Here is a 17,030-nt window from a genome sequence, read left to right as displayed (position 1 = left end):
AGCCAGCCATCCGCTGCCACCCAGCCCTCCGCCTCTTCCCGGACCAGGCTGGCAGCTCCTGGGAGCCTGCCCAGGTCCGCAAGAGGCGGGCGCCCGCCTGGTCTAGTGCAGACATCGTGGACCTCATCCATCGTGCCATCCATCTCCAGCCTTCCACAAACATAGGACAGGGACACCATTTCTACCCCCTGGCTAATACCACTCCATGGACCCAACCTCCATGACTTTATCTCACTTCTCTTTAAACTCTGTTCTAGTTGTAGCCTTCACAGCCTCCTGCAGCAAGGAGTTCCACAGGTTGACTATTTGCTTTGTGAAGAAGAACTTTCTGTTATTAGTTTGAAGCCTGCTACCCATTCATTTCATTTGGTGTCCTCTAGTCCTTCTATTATGGGAACTAATGAAGAACTTTTCTTTATGCACCCTCTTCACCCCACTCGTGCTTTTATAGACCTCTATCCTGTCCCCCCTCAGTCTCCTCTTTTCTAAGCTGAAAAGTCCCAGTCTCTTTAGCCTCTCTTCATATGGGACCTGTTCCAAACCCCTGATCATTTTAGTTGCCCTTCCCTCTCCCACCCTCTCTCTTCCCCTCTCCCACCTCCTTTTCCCAGTCTCCCCGAGTTTTGTTCAATAAAGAGAGTTTCTATTTTTGAACACACGTGTCCTTTATTTTGTACATCAGAAAGGGGGGGCTAGAGAGGGGTAAGTGGAAGGAGGTGAGGGAGGAATGGGGTATAAGCTCCTGATGGGGAGGATTGGGGTGGCTCTGTGGGCTCCTTGGGGTGGAAGCTCTTCTGCAGCCCCCCGACTGACCCCTCCCCGCCCCTGGATGGCAGCCTGCATCAACTGCAGCCGGGCTGATGGCCAAGTGCTGTGATGTGCCGACTTTGGGCACTCAGGACACTCCAAGCCAGGACTGCTTTGCAAGCGGGGAACCCCTGAGAACTGTCTGTCCGGGGTGAGGGTCGGGTCCCTTGAAGCACAGCCCTCGGCTAGCCTGAGACAGCAGCTCCACACTCTAAGTCCTAATCTGATGCCCTGCCGGCACTGCTTCCGGCCACCCTTAACCTCAGTTCAGGGTCCACTCAATGTGGACATGTTAGTTTGAATTAGCAAAATGCTCATTCGAACTAGTTTTTATGTCTAGATGCACTAGTTCGAATTAGCTTAGTTCGAATTAACTATTTCGAATTAAGTTAGTTCGAATTAGTGCTGTAGAGTAGACATACCCTAGGTGACTACAAAGGAGTATTTAATATATGGCTGGAGGGAGCCTGAGGCAGTGTTTAGCAGTGGTGGGGAGCACTGCTGTAGCAACTTCTGAGTCATCTTTAGGTTGTGGTAGGATAACATAATGTTTGGCAAAGGTATGGTCTAAAGACCACGTTGCTGCCTGGTAAATGTCTCTTAAGGGGATGTTGCTCAAAAAGGCTGTAGAAGCTCGAGTGGAATATGCTCGTGTGGGCGCTGTAGTGGTCTATTGCCCAGAGTGTGACACTTAATTATGCATGTCGATATTCACTTCGAGATTCGTTGTGATGATATGGGTGTTCCTTTTGATCATTCGGCGATGGAAATAAAAAGTCTTTCGGATTTACAAAGTGGTTTTGTTCTTTCCAGGAAGGCCAGAGCCCTCCGAATGTCCAGAGTATGTAGGATGGCGTCCTTCTGAGAAACGTGTGGTTTTGGGGAAAAGGTAGGTGGTACAATTGGTTCATTGACATGAAATTCTGTGCAGATCTTTGGCAAGAATGTTGGGTGGGGTCTAAGTATGACCCTATCCTTTGTGAAAACTGTGTAAGGGGGTTCTGACATTAATGCCGCAAGTTCACTCACCCTCCTGATGGAGGTGATGGCTAAGAGGAAGAAAAGGGGCGTGGTACTGTTATAAAAAGAAAGGGGCGTGGTACTGTTTCCAATAGCTCGAAAGGAGGTCTGGTGAGATAGTCCAGAACAAGATTTAGGTCCCATAATGGGTGAGGGGCCTTATATGGTGGATACACATTGTGGAATACCTTAAGAAATCTCTTCATGATAGGATGGTTAAAAATGGAGAAACCATCCACGGGGGTAGAGGGGAAGAGAGAGGGTGCTGCTATTGCAGAGAGGTGTACTCTTAGAGAAGAGATTGACAGTCCTGATGCTTTAAGGCCTAGAATGTAGTCCAGGATGGTATTTAGTGGGGAGACACGGGGTTCTACTTTGGCCCGCTGATGTTGTACCAATAAAAGCAAGCAGGATCTTATGAGGGGGATAAGGCAAAAAGACACATTTATTGTAAAGATAATAATAAAAAAATAAAGAAAAGATAGAAGCAAACAACGTTTTTTAACTACTTAACCCTTATACATATAAACATTCATTCATCCATTCATTCAGGTTCTGTGTATTTGTTATAGTTACCAGCCTGGAAGTTGCTTGTGACAGAAAACTGGCCAGGTATTCTGTACACAAGTGATGGTAGTGGGGAGCGAAGTCCTGATCAGATGCGCATCTGAAGCTCCTGGTAGGCTGGCAGCAGAACCTTGGACTCTGATTCCATAGTTTTTTAGTCCAGTTCTTATAGGAATTTTTTCCCATGCCAGTCTATGGAAATTGCTGCATCATGCTGATGTCTCCAGGGTGGCTGCCAGGTGCTCATCAGTGATCTCATCGGGTGGACCTCCAGTATTTGGTTTTCTCCACTTGACACCTTTTGGTTGCACTGGCACCTGACGCCTTCTTCAGCCCTTTGTTGCTGTATTCTCAGGCTGGCACCTCTCAGAACCATTCATTCGTCACCCAAGCACTCTCTCATACATTCATACAGTATTTTGTATAATAATAAAAGTTGTAGTTACAAAAGTTTCTGGGTGGTATTGCTTAAAACATTCTCTGAGTGTTGAGTAAAATTACAATGTTTTAAAGAGAACAGGCGTCAATTATGTAACAATGCCCTTAGTCAATTACAGGGCTTGGCTCCCATAGCAGAGTTAGTGGCTTGACAATGCATTGTTACAATGTATCTTTGCAATGTCAATTTCAAGCAGCCCCTTGCACAAGCTTGAGCATGCCCTGGGGCACAGAGGGGGGGCTGTTTCTGGCTACATAGGATTATATTTTTAACAGTTCTAAGTTACATGACCTAATACATTATATTCTAAAGGGGCAATAATAATCATAAATCTAAACATTTAACAATCTTAACAAATAATAATAATAAGAAGAAGAATTAATAATAAATCTAAACACTTTAAGTTGTGGGGAACAAATTATGGGGAGTCACTTCCATTTGGAGGAATCATTTTCAATACATTAATATGTTATCCCTACACTGACACCAATGGAAGAATCATGTCCATTTTTGAAGGTAAGTTTTCCGTGTAGATTGCCTCCTACTGTGGAGGAGGATCTCTTTTACTGGCTGAGAACAGCCATCCTCTATCTCTGAGAACCAGAAAGAAGCCATGCCTGAAGATTTAAGGTATGGAGCTGTGGGTCCTGAGATAGTAGGTCTACTCGGTATGGGTATGTCTACACTAGCCCCCAGTTCAAACTAGGCTGACTAATGTAGGCATTCGACCTTGCAAATGAAGCCAAGGATTTAAATTTCCCAGGCCTCATTTGCATGTTCCTGGGCGGGCACCATTTTTAAATCCCCTTAGTTCAAACTGACTGCCTGCAATGAGGTGTAACAGTTAATCTGAACTAAGTCCTTAGTTCGGATTAATTTCTGACTGCTGCGTGTAGCCACGGGCAGTCAGTTTGAACTAAGGGGATTTAAAAATGGCACCCGCCTGGGAACATGCAAATGAAGCACGGGATATTTAAATCCCAGGCTTCATTTGCAAGTTCAAATGCCTACATTAGTCACCCTAGTTCGAACTAGGGGACTAGTGTAGACATACCCTATGGTAGTGGATGGGGAGGCTGAACCGCTAGCCTGCAGAGGTATGGGTACCAAGTTTGACGAGACCAGGATGGGGCAATCAGGATGATGAGGGCTTTGTCTCTGAAGATTTTGCATAGGACTCTTGGGATGAGCGGTATGGGGGGGGGGGGGAAGTGAAGTGTAGGGGAGCTGTCCATTTGATTAGGAAGGCATCCCCCAGAGAATGTTTGCAAAGTCCTGCACGTGAGAAGAATTGGGGGCATTTGGTATTCTGGGTAGAAGCGAAGAGGTCTATAGATGGCCATCCCCATTGGTGGAAAATTGAATTTGTGACCTCCGTATGTAACTCCCACTCGTGGTCCAAAGCGAAGTTGTGACTGAGGGAGTCCGCTTTGGTGTTGTTCACCCCGGGCAGGTAGGATGCTACAAGGGTGACTTGGTTGCGGATGCATGAGTTCCGCAGGCAGATAGCTTCCACGCAGAGGGAGCGGGCTCCTCCCTGTCTGTTTATGTAGAACATCATGTAAATGTTGTCTGTAAGGATGCGGACTGTATGACTGGCGATGTCGGAGGTAAAATGTGCACAGGCATTCCTTACTGCCCTTAATTCGAGAAGGTTGATGTGTAGTAGTGTCTCACTTGGGGACTATCTGCCCTGAACTTCGCGACCATCCATATGTGCCCCCCAGCTGAGCAGGGAAGCATCCGTGGTAATCTGGATAGTGGGTTTAGTTTGTTGGAATGGAACCCCTGCCAGGAGATTATTTGGCATTGTCCACCATCGTAGGGATGCAAGAACGTTTGGTGGAATGGTAAACCTCTTGTTTCGAGGGTGTCATGACAGAATATAAATGGTTGCTACCCAGAGTTGAAAGCATTGAAAGTGTAGGAGAGCATGGTGGACTACGTAGGTAGTGGAAGCCATCTGTCCCATTAGTCGGACACAGGTAAGTACTGTGGTGGTGGGAGTTGTGAGCATCCCGCTTATAATTTCTTGTATAGTTCTGAAAGGTTGTTGAGGCAGGTATGCTCAAGCTGTAATTGAGTCCAGGTGTGTGCCAATGAACTCTATATCTTGAAGTGGGTGCAACGCTGATTTGTGTTTGTTGATTATAAGGCCTAGACGATTGAGGAGGGCTGTGGTCGTATGTATGATAGAGGCGGTCTCAGCCTGCGACGACCCCTTTATAAGGCAGTCGTCTAGGTAGGGGAATATGATGACATTCTGTCGTTTGAGGTATGCGGCTATGACTGCTAGTACCTTTGAAAATACCCTCAGAGCTGATGAGAGACCAAAAGGGAGAACTTTGTACTGGAAGTGTTCTGGGCCAAGCGTAAAGTGTAGGTAGCATCTGTGGGCCGGGTGGATGGTTATATGAAAGTAGGCATCTTGCAGGTCGAGGGCTGTGAACCAGTCCCCTTGATCTAGCGCAGGAATGATTTTTGTGAGAGTGACCGTCTTGAAACGTTGTTTCTTGAGAAACCTGTTCAGTTTGTGGTGGTCCAATATGGGCTTCCAACCCCCTGTTCTTTTCTCGGTTAAGAAATAGTTTGAGTAAAACCCTCTCCCGTGGAACTCTTCGGGTACCCTTTCTATGGCTCTGATTGCGAGGAGCCGATCGATCTCTTGTTTTAGTAGGGTCTCATGAGAGTGGTCCCTGAAGAGGGACGGGGTAGGAGGAAGGGTAGGTGGAATAGCAGTAAATGGAATGGTAAAGCCTACTCAAATTATCTCTAGAACCCAGCGGTCTGATGTTATGGATTCCCATTGTGGAAGGAATGGGTACAAACGGTGGGTCAATAGATGGCCATGTTGAATTGGTGCTAGATCGTAAGGGAGGTCTTGCAGACTCACATCTTCAAATTTGCTGCTTGGAGGGTTGGGTAGTTGGTGGGCTGCCCTGGTTGGAGCGCTTCTGGGAGCTTGTTACCTTGGTCTGGTGTCCCCATAGGGCCTCTGTGGTCGATTGTATTGCCCGTATCAGTATCAGTTGTATGTGTTATATGGAATGTATCGTCTGCGTTTGTAGGGCACCATGTACATGCCCAACGTACGAAGTGTGGTCTTAGAATTTTTGCTGTGATGGAACATATCGTCTTTAGTAGCTGCAAACAACTTGAGCTTCTCAAAGAAAGTCTTCTACTTTGGACTGGAGTTCGTGGGGAACTCCGGACAACTGAAGCCAGGAAGCTCTATGCATCACTACCGCCGTAGCTGTCACTCTGATTGAGGTGTCAGCAACATCCATTGTGGTTTGAAGAGCGGTGCGGGTGATCATATGGCTCTCATGAACTATTGCTTTCAAGATGGCTCTTTTGGACTCAGGGAGGTGTGGCATCAGTTCTCCTAGTTTTGAATAATTGTCTAAATCATTATTTGCTAACAGAGAGGAGCAATTTGATATTCTGAGTTGTAGGGAGGACAAGGAGTATATTTTCTTGCCAAACAAGTCTAGCTTTTTGTGGTCTTTGTCTGCGCTGCCCATCCTGTATTGCGGGAGCTTTGCTCGTTGTTGTGCTGAGACCACGACTAGGGAGTTAGGTTGTGGATGTGTGAACAGAAAGTCGTTGTCTTTTGATGGAAAAAAGTACTTTCTGTCAATTTTTTTATTAGTTGGTTGAATGGATGCAGGTGTCTTCTGCAAGTTCTCCGAAATTTCCATGACTGCCTCATCTATTGGTAAGGCAATTTTGCTGTGTAATGTAGGATGTAGGTTCTTTAGTAATTGGTACTGTTTCTTTTGCACTTCTTGCAGGGAGACGTGTTGACTTGTTGCTATTCTCTTGAATAGTTCTTGAAACTATTTCAGGTCATCAGTCGCTACAGTGTCTGATGGTACAATGGCGTCATCCAGTTGTGCACTGAGGATATCAGAGTGTGTGACATCTATTGAATGAATGTCTGATTCATTGTCCAAAATTCGTTCCGCCTCCCCCTCCAAATGACTTGCTGGAGGTAGGGGCTGTGGCTGAGGCAAGCTTCTCCAGGATGGAGTGGAGCAAGCTGGGGACCAATGTCAGTGTGGGTCCCAGTGGTCCCAGGGCCCCTACTGCGGTGGATTAGGTGGGGGTGGGTAAGGCCAGTATGGGTGCCATGGGCTCTGCTGTGGTGCAGCCCTGTAGTGGTAGGAGCAAGACCTCCTAGGAGATGCGTACTGCGAGGAGTACGCCATGTGACGATCATCATCAGCCAGGGGAGCTCTTGAAGGGACAACGGTGGTCTACCTGGGAGGGGACTGTCTTGTTGGAGACCTCCCAGGTGCATAAGTCATGGAAGGCAGGCATACATACTGCTGCCTGCTATGAGTGTCAGTTTCCTGCTGGGGCTGCTCTGTAGCAGCCTCAGCTGGCTGCTTATCTGTTTCTGCTGTCGACACCAGTGCAGCATCATGCTGCTTAGCTGTAGCTGGTGCCGGTGTAGCAGGGTGAAAATTCTTCTGCTGCGATGCCGTAGCTTTAATTGGCACGGCAGCCTTAAGCAGTGCTGGGGCTTTTGGCAGCACTTGGGCTTGAAGAGGCGCTGGGGCTGGAAGCAGCACCACTATTTGAAGCGGTGCTGGCTTTTCTTGCCATGCCAGCTGCCTGGAGCGCGTCCGGGACGGCTCAGAAGTGGCACGCACTGGTCCTGGTGCAGAGTGTGAGGATCGTCCCGCTGCCTTACTGGCAGGGGTCCTCATACTGTGCTGTGCCTCTCCTCTGCGTTTCGGGGAGGAGGAGGCTGGAAGAGAGCGGGATTATGAGACTCTCTGACTTGGATCACATCTGGAAGGTGAGAGGGGGGCTCCTGCCGCACTGTCGCCTGTCCCTCAGTAGGCTGTAAAGTCTTTTCAAATAAAATCATTCTCAGGCGGAGCTCTCAGTCTTTCCCAGCTCTCGCCGTGAGTGAACTACAGTGAGTGCAGCTGTGGGGAGAGTGAGATTCCCCCAGGCAGTGAATGTGCTTTGAATGGCAGTCTGAAGCCGGCATAGGCTCGCAGCACTGGTCACATTTTTTAAAACCTGAGGAGCCGGACATGGCCAGTTCTCTCCTCCTTCTCCTTACTCTGTTGTTTGTTTTTCATTGTTTTATTTGTTTTTCTCTGTTGTTATTGCCGTTGTTGTCTGTCTCTTTTATTTATTTGTTTTCTTTTCTTTTTTATTTTGTTGAATAGCTGGGAGAGCCCCGGTTCACCAGGGCCCCGGTTTGAACTGAGTTCAAGTCCCCTGAGGGGGGATTTTCGTTATGTTTATTCTTCTTATTACTAGTTTTGTTTTGTTTTTTGAAAAGAGAAAAGAAGGGAAAACTAACTTGGAATACAACAGGGGAAACAACTGTGCCTAAAAACTAGCTAATGGGGAAATAGTCAGGGAGACTGACAGGGAGCTCCTGTTTGTGCTGTCCACTGACGAGGGCGGTTAAAGAAGAACTGAAAGGGAGGGGATTGAGCACTGCAGGAGGCAGGAAGGGCTTGAGATGCCTCCTGGGCATGCGCAGCCCAACAGGGGAAACTGCTTTACAAGGCTCCGATCTGCAGCTCAGGGTGACCCTTCACCTAGAGTGGAGCACCCACGGGGACATTACTCAAAGAAGAACCTGCTGCTAGGCTCAGGAGAGGCCACACATGTCCTGGCCACACATGCCCGCACTCTGGACACCACAGCACTCGGCCACATGGAGACAGAGCTGCCCCGGGGCATGCCGATGCATCTCATGGGGTCGTTGCCATCAGCCCGGCTGCACTTGCTGCAGGCTGCCATCTGGGGGGTACATTGGGGGGCTGTCATGATCCAGGAGGCCCTGAGGGACTGTGTCCACCCCGAGGAGCCCTCAGAGCCTCCCCGGTCCTCCCCACTGGGGGCTCATACCCCATTCCTCCCTCACTTCCTTCCACTTACCCCTTCCTAGCCCCCCTTCCTGATGTCAAACAAAAGACACGTATGTTCAAAAATAGAAACTGGGTTTATTGAACAAAACTGGGGGGGATGAATCTCTGGAGAGACTGGGAAAAGGAGGTGGGAGAGGGGAAGTGAAAGTGTGGAAGAGGGGAGGGGAAAACCTGGGAGGAGGGAGCTGGAAGGGAGAGCAAAGGGAAGAAGGGAGAGGGGAAGCTCAGGGCTCAGGGTTTGGGGTTCTCACCAGACCAACTTGACTTTTATGCAAACCTGCTCCTGAGTTTGCATGTGGCCTTTGGTGGCCAGGCTGGCAGCTATCCTACCATAGACAGCAGCATTCCTTCATCTAGTGCGGAGATCATGGACGTTGGGGGCATCCCCCCAAACCTGAATAAGGTCCATGATCTCCACCCACCTTCTCCAGCCCTGTCAGGCTCCTGGGAGCTGGCAGACTGTTCCTGGGGAGCGGTGGAGGGCTGGCTGTCAGTGGCTTGCTGGCTCATGTTTTGGGGCCACTGGGTCAGGGGCCCCGGTGGCCACTGCTGGCTCTGAGCTGGCACAGGCACTGTGGCCAGGCTCTCATGGCTCCTTCCACACTCTAGCATGATAAATGTACCAGGCTTTGGTATAAAACTTCCCCCAAAATCTTAAAAACCTAGATCTTGGGAATAAAACTTCCGCTGCCACCACCCAAATGTTGATAAAGAAATCAGGGAAAAGATCATTTGGGAAATCTCACCCCTAAAATAAAAATCAGGGCACACAAGTAACCAATGCCAGGTTAATAAAAAGAAAAGAAAGAACTTTTATTATTACAACAATATTCCTGTTGCAGGCATAATGACTAGATGGGAAGGTAACAAAATATACTCATGGAGAAACTCCATGGGCCTAGAACTTAGTTACAAAGAAAAGCCAAAACATCTTTTAAACAGTGCCAGATCTCAGATCCCATACCCAACCCTTAAAACAATAAAGCCTAACGAAACTACCTAAACTTTACCCTACTTACAGAAAATGAAGAATGGTGTCTTGGAGAGAGAGAGCCATGCTTGTCCCTCTCTGTAGCAGCAGAGAACACACAGAGACACAAAAGGAGAAAGGAAAAAAAACCAAATTCCTTTGTCCCAGTTTGAAAGTCCCACCTACATTCCTACTGCTCACTCCACCTGGCTAGGTGTAGTTAACTCCTTAACCCCCAGGCTGCTGGCTAAACCTCATGACACAGGCTCTACCCCTTTAATGGCTCTGGGGCTGGAGGAGAGGAGAGTAAGTTTTCCTGGTTGTACCCAGAGTGGCCACCAGGGCTCCCTGGGAAGGGCTGGAGGACCCCTAATTCGAAATAAGTGTCTATACAGCACTTACTTTGAATTAGCTATTTTGAATTTGGTGTTACTCCTCGTAGAATGAGGTTTACCAAATTCAAAATAAGGGCTCCACTATTTCAATTTTATTTTGAAATAGTAGTTTGCCTATGAAGACGCTATTAAAATTAATTCGAAATAAGGGGTGTTATTTTGTATTAACTTTGTAGTGTAGACATACCCTAACTTTCATTGTTAAGCTGGTTGCTTCTCTCTCTATCCTTCTCTTTCGCTCACTCTTCCTCAAGAGGTGTTGTTTTGGCTTCCCCATTGGCTCTGCAACAACGCCTCTTGTACCCAAGCTAAAGATCCCTGTAGTGCCCAAAGTCCTGTGAGGTTTGCTCATCGTGTGGTTTACCAGTAAATGACTGTGGTGTGAAAGTGGGGATAGGGAAGTGCTGAACCTGGGGGCATATGAGGAGGGCAGTTTAAAGTGCTGTTTAATCCAGCCCATTGAGTACAAAGGCACATGAGGGTGCAGTGTGGCATTGCTGTTAAACCCAGCCAGCTGAGTACACGGACATATGAGGGGGTCAGCTTGTGAGTGCTGATTACCCAGTCCTCTCAGACATGCTCTGTTAGGGTATGTCTACACTACCCCCCCAGTTCAAACTAGCGGGGTAATGTAGTCATACGGAGTTGCAAATGAAGCCCGGGATTTGAATTTCCTGGGCTTCATTTGCATAAAGCCAACCGGCGCCATTTTTAAATGCCGGCTAGGTCGGACCCCGTGCCACGTGTAGCCGCATGGCACGGGGTCCGACCTAGCCGGAATTTAAAAATGGCGCCGGCCGGCTTTATGCAAATGAAGCCCAGGAAATTCAAATCCCGGGCTTCATTTGCAACTCCGTATGACTACATTACCCCCCTAGTTCGAACTAGGGGGGTAGTGTAGATATACCCTTAATGGGTATGAGTGTTGGTGTGTGTTGCTAAGGTGGTAAGAACCCCATCCTGAGGAACCTAGTTCCTTCAGGAGAGCTGCAGTGGGAGGGGGAATTGGCAGCAGGAAGAATTCAGCTCCATATGAGAGCACAAGTAAGCACAAGCAGCACACTGATAGAATTGTTAACCTCCCCCAGTCCCATAAGAGTAACCCCAATAAATGAGCATATCCCAGAGTACTGGGCAAATCTGGTAACAACTCTCCTGCCCCCCCTCCTATGGCCATTGCCCACCCTGCTATGCCTCTAATCCCTCCCCATGCCTTGCCTCTGCTCCTTCCCTTCCCAATACCCATCCCCAAGCTATGCCTATGCCCACTTTTTCCTGCCCCCTGCCAACCCTGACCCCACTCTAGCTGCGCTTCCTGTCCACCTCTTTGTGGCCCCCCAGACACACACATCCCCACGAGGTCCCCGCACCTGAGGTGGGACTTTGAGCCACCCCACTCCTGCTCCCACTCCTGATCCTTCCTCCCAGTCCTGAGTCCCCCCTCCCAGTTCACACTTCCTCCCTCCCCTTGCCTACCTTTTCTTACTATTGAATAAAGAAAGACTCATTTTGTTGTGAAAGCAAACAGGTGTGTTTATTGGGAGGCAGGAAAGGGCAAGAGGAGGAGGTGAGAAGGGAAAGGAAAAGAGCTGAAAGGCAGAGGCCACTGTTGGTGAGGCCCTGGGGAGAGTTACTGGGGTGTCTAAGACAGCCTCTCCCTCGGGGCCTCCCGGATGCACACCCTGGCCTGGTAGCCCTGGCTCATAACAGCTGTCTGGGGCTGCTCGAGCATACGGCTCTCAAGGCCACCATCTGCCCCTCACCCTGGGCCAGCTGGCAGCTGCTGGAGGAGGAGGGGGATAAACCCGGCAAGCCACTCCTGGGAGCAGCTGCCGGAGTTCTGGCTCTGCACGGCCCTTTCTCCCCCCCACTCCAGAGGCAGAGAGAAGGAGGCTGGGGGGGGGGGGGGTAGTTGCCCCGCACCCCGGACGCCACGCTAGGGTGGGTGGGGCCCAGAGAGCGCACGCTGCGGCTGAGCAGCTCTCTCTAAACTTCAGCTGAAGCAGCCAGCGGGGTGGGAGGAGCAGTGGTTTTCAATCAGGGTATGTTCCTCTGTGCCTGGCTGGGGCTGGGTGAGGGGGAATGCTTCCTCCCGCCCCCCGCCAGGGGAGCGCTGGGACTGGAGCGCATGCTGCTCTTGGGAGCTGCTGGCCGGCTAAGTGCTGCTGCCGGCTCCAAACTGCGAGCTGAAGCAGCCAGCTGGGTGGGAGGAGCAGTGGTTTTCAAGGTATGTTCCTCTGGTGCTTGGCTGGGCGGGGGGGAGGATTTGATTGGGGGACTGCTCCCCCCGGCACTGGGGGTGCCTTCCTCTGGGAGAGGAGGGGTGCGTGCATGGGTGCAATGCTCCCCCATTCACCTTCAAAGAGGGACCTTCCAAAAGCAGGCTCTTGCTGCTTACTCCCAAGGCATCCATAAGTCCAGCCTTCTTTCAATGAGCCCACTTCACAGGTCCCATTGTTCTTATTGTTCTTGAATCTGGCTTCCACCTTTCTCCAACCATTGCAAGTGCTCAGAGATGCTTTCCTTCCATGCCTTATCCAGTCATACCTCATTCACTCAACAGGACAATCAGTTTAGCAAAGGGGGGGGGAGTACAAAGTTTACAAGATTTTTATGTAAAAAGGCTTAATACAATCCTATGTTTCTATGTTCTGTAAAAGTATACAAAGTTTCTATGAAAGGACATAATACAATCCATAGTAACAAATTTGGCCTTTGCCCAGGGCACAAAACACCCTTGCTACGCCTCTCGCACAGACCCACTTAAACAGCCGTGCTCCACATGGTGGGTCTGGGGGGGCGGGACTTCTCCCCACCCCCATGTTCCTGCTAATGGGAGCCAAAGCTGGTGCGGGGACTTCAGTAAAATTAGCACCACAAGGCCCAGCTCCAGGCCTGGCACGTGGTCTGGAGCCCCGGAAACAGCTGGGGCCAGGGCTGTGGGGACTTCTGGGGCCCAATCACAGTCTCCAGCCCTGCAAACTGGAAGGTAGAAGGTGGGGGAGGGAGAGGAAGGGGCTTAGGTCAGGAGAAGAAAGGGGAAGGTACCAAGGGACAGGGTGGAGGAGAGACAAATGCCAGGGGGCCAAGTGGAGACAATGAGGAAAAGGGCAGGAGGGGAGGTGTCAGTGGGAGGGGGAACAGGGTGATGCTGGGAGAGGAGAGAGTAAGGACATTGAAGGCTAGAGGGGGGAGGGGAAGGTGCTGGGAGAAGGCTTGAAGGAAGGGGTGGGCATGAGGAAGGCGGGGATGGAGCAAGTCATGTGTGAGGGTACAGGGGCATGAGGGGAATGGGGGCAGAGGGTGGTGAGGGAAAGGGGGTATCAGGGAAAAAGAGGGAAAAGGGGGCAGGGGCAGTGAGGGAAGGGGAAGGCACCAGGAGGGTGCAGGGGTAAGGGAAGGTGCAGGTGCCACAGGATTCTGGGGGTGATGCAGAAGGACAGACACCTGCAGGAGAGAGACCATTCTACTCATGGGAGTAAACTCTTAGGCTGTGTCTACATTGGCACTCTTTTCCGTAAAAGGGATGCTAATGAGACACTTCGGAATTGCAAATGCCGCGGGGGATTTAAATATCAAGTAGGAATAAGGGATCTTCCAGAAAAGGGTTTATTTTCCTCAAGATCCCGTCTAGACTGGTGCTTTTCTCCGGCAAAACCCCGAGCCGGAAAAAAGCGGCAGCCATATTCATGCAAATGCCGCGGGGAATATTTAAATCCCCCGCGGCATTTGCAATTCTGAAGTGTCTCATTAGCATCCCTTTTACGGAAAAGGGTGCCAATGTAGACACAGCCTTAGGGTATGTCTACACTAGCCCCCTAGTTCGAACTAGGGAGGCTAATGTAGGTATTTGAAGTTGCAAATCAAGCCCGGGATTTAAATATCCCATGCTTTGTCATGTTACTGAATTTTAAGGAAGTAGCCAGATCACTGCTGCACCCATGGGGATGGGGAGGGGGGGTATTGGCCCCAAAAGTGGCACAAAGGGGGAAATGTGAGGTGTCAAATAGAAACTTACTTTCTTCTGATTCTCTGTATGCTACTCATGTGACTGTATAATGTCTGTGGGTGAAGTTATAAGCATGTACTTTGTATGAGTACTGAATATTTCTCTATGGGTATGTCTACACTACAATGTTAGTTCGAACTAACGGACGTTAGTTCGAACTAACATTCATAGGCGCTACACTAGCGCTCCGCTAGTTCGAATTTGAATCGAACTAGCGGAGCGCTTAGTTCGAACTAGGAAAACCTCATTTTACGAGGATTAAGCCTAGTTCGAACTTACTAGTTCGAATTAAGGGGTGTGTAGCCCCTTAATTCGAACTAGTGGGAGGCTAGCCCTCCCCAGCTTTCCCTGGTGGCCACTCTGGCCAACACCAGGGAAAATCTATGCCCCCCTCCCGGCCCCGGACCCCTTAAAGGGGCACGGGCTGGCTACGGTGTCCGTGCCAGGTGCAAGCCTGCCAGCACCCAGCCAGCAGACCCTGCACCTGGTACGGCACAGAGCCACCAACCCGATATCCCCCAGCCCACCCCCTCTTCCCGGGACCAGGCTGGCGGCTCCCGGGAGCTTGCCCGGGACCGCAAGAGGCGGGCACCTTCCTGGGCTAGTGCAGACATTGTGGACCTCGTCCACGATCTCCGCACTAGGCACAGGAAAGTGGCCGTCTAGGGCAGGAGAGCTGCCAGCCTGGCCACCCAGGAGCAGGTGTGCATGAAAATCAAGGGGGTCCACTGAGGCCCCCGACCCTGAGCCCTGAGCTTACAATGGCCGTCCTGGGTCAGACCAAAGGTCCATCAAGCCCAGTAGCCTGTCTGCCGACAGCGGACAACCCTAGGGATCCTGGAGGGGATGGACCAAAGACAGTGACCAAGCCATTTGTCTCGTGCCATCCCTCTCCAGCCTTCCACAAACTTTGGGCAGGGACACCACTCCTACCCCCTGGCTAAGACTACTCCATGGACCCAACCTCCATGACTTGATCTCACTTCCCTTTAAACTCTGTTCTAGTTGTAGCCTTCACAGCCTCCTGCAGCAAGGAGTTCCACAGGTTGACTCTTTGCTTCGTGAAGAACAACTTTCTCTTACTAGTTTGAAGCTTGCTACCCATTCCTTTCCTTTGGTGTCCTCTAGTCCTTCTTTATGGGAACTCATGAAGAACTTTTCTGTATGCACCCTCTCCACCCAACCCCTGCTTTTAGAGACCTCTATCCTGTCCCTGCTCCATCTCCTCTTTTCTAAGCTGAACAGTCCCAGTCTCTGTAGCCTCTCTTCATCTGGGACCTGTTCCCAACCCCTGATCATGTTAGTTGCCCTCCCCTCTTCCAGCCTTTCTCTTCCCCTCTCCCACCTCCTTTTCCCAGTCTCCCCCAGTTTTGTTCAATAAAGACAGAGTCAATGTTGTAAGAAACATTATCTTTATTTTGTACATCAATAAGAAGGGGGGCTAGGGAAGGGTAAGTGGAAGGAGGTGAGGGAGGAATGGGGTACGAGCCCCCGATGGGGCTGTCTCTGCGGGCTTCTGGGGGTGGAAGCTCTCCTGGAGCCCCCCAATTGTCCCCTCTCCCCAGATGGCAGCCTGCGGCAAGTGCAGCCGGTCTGATGGCCGAGTGCTGTGATGTGCCCAGTGTGGGCTCTCCGGGCACTCCAAGCCAGGACTGGTTTTCAAGCGGGACACCCCTGAGAACTGTCTGTCCGGGGTGGGAGTCGGGTCCCTTTAAGCGCAGCCCTCGGCTAGCCTGAGACAGCAACTCAACGCTCTAAGTCCTCCTCTGATGCCCTGCCAGCACTGCTTCCGGCCATCCTTAAGCCCTGTTCATGGTCCACTCAATGTGGACTTGCTAGTTCGAATTAGCAAAACGCTAATTCGAACTAGTTTTTAATTCTAGACGCGTTAGTTCGAATTAGCTTAGTTCGAATTAACTAATTCGAACTAAGTTAGTTCGAACTAACTCTGTAGTGTAGACATACCCTATATGTGGTTGAGTAATGAGCCAGGAATGTTTGCCTATTGACATGCTAATGAGCAAGTCTCCAGGGAACAATGGATCTCTGGAGGCCAAAGACACACCTGGCCACTGGCCAAGTGACTCTAGCCAGTTGGAAAGAAACCTGGAAGGATGGATAAATAGGCGATGTGGCCGACTCCATGTTGGTTTTCAGATCTGCTTCTGACCCCAGATGCGGCCTTGCAGGGAATCACGAGCCGGGAAGAACTGTGGACCCATCCTGCCATAGGATGTGCAACAAGAACTTTTAAGCCAGCAGCTATAACATCTCTGCTAGAGCCTGCATCGAGAACTGGGAGATTCGATGCATGTAATGTATGATACTTTAACAACCTTACTCTCATGCTTTTCTTTCTTATAATAAACCTTTAGATTGTAGATTCTAAAGGATTGGCTCAGCATGATTTGTGGGTGAGATCCAGAGAGTAAATTGATCTGGGAACTGTGGCTGGTTTCTTGGAACCAGACAGAACTTGTTTGGGGTAGGTGGGATTGGGTTCTAAGACCCCCTCTCCTGTGTATGAGGCCTGGGGCCATCTAGGGCACAGATATTGCTGGGGTGTCGGAGGAGTTTTTCTCGTGAGGCTTCAGGCAGGCAGCTGAAGCACTCTGTGAGACTGGTTTGTGTCCTGTTTGGGAAAGTCTCCAGTCTGGGGTCTGTAAGGAGCCCTGAATTTGAGCAATTCGCCCTGAGAAGACACCCTCAGCTGTGCCCAGATTCAGCCCGGTCCGTCACACGTTTGATTTTCATCTTCCCGGCTGGTCGCCATTTTTGAAATGTACAAGTCCGGACTAACTGCCCGCCTCTACACGTGGCAGGGACCCGGTATTTTGAATTAAAGCCCTAGTTAGAACCACCTGTTAAACCTCATTCCAGGGTCCCTGCCGCATGTAGACGCGGGCAGTTAGTCCGGACT

At 50.1% G+C, this 17,030-nt stretch overlaps 1 protein-coding gene across 1 annotated transcript in view; it reads left to right on the top strand.

The window, feature by feature from the left end:
- The window catches only part of LOC142830745 (uncharacterized), a 54,132-nt gene extending 37,668 nt beyond the window's left edge, over positions 1-16,464 (top strand). The window contains exons 3-4 of the mRNA XM_075937499.1: positions 1,621-1,696; positions 16,268-16,464. The gene's annotated coding sequence lies outside the window, so the exon portion shown is untranslated. The remainder of the gene's footprint in view (positions 1-1,620; positions 1,697-16,267) is intronic.
- The last annotated feature ends 566 nt before the right edge of the window (positions 16,465-17,030 follow it).

This window comes from Pelodiscus sinensis, chromosome 10, assembly GCF_049634645.1.
Source record: "Pelodiscus sinensis isolate JC-2024 chromosome 10, ASM4963464v1, whole genome shotgun sequence".
NCBI classification, from domain to species: Eukaryota; Metazoa; Chordata; order Testudines; family Trionychidae; genus Pelodiscus; species Pelodiscus sinensis.
Note: the sequence above shows the minus strand (reverse complement) of the source record. Positions and strands in the feature narration are given on the sequence as shown.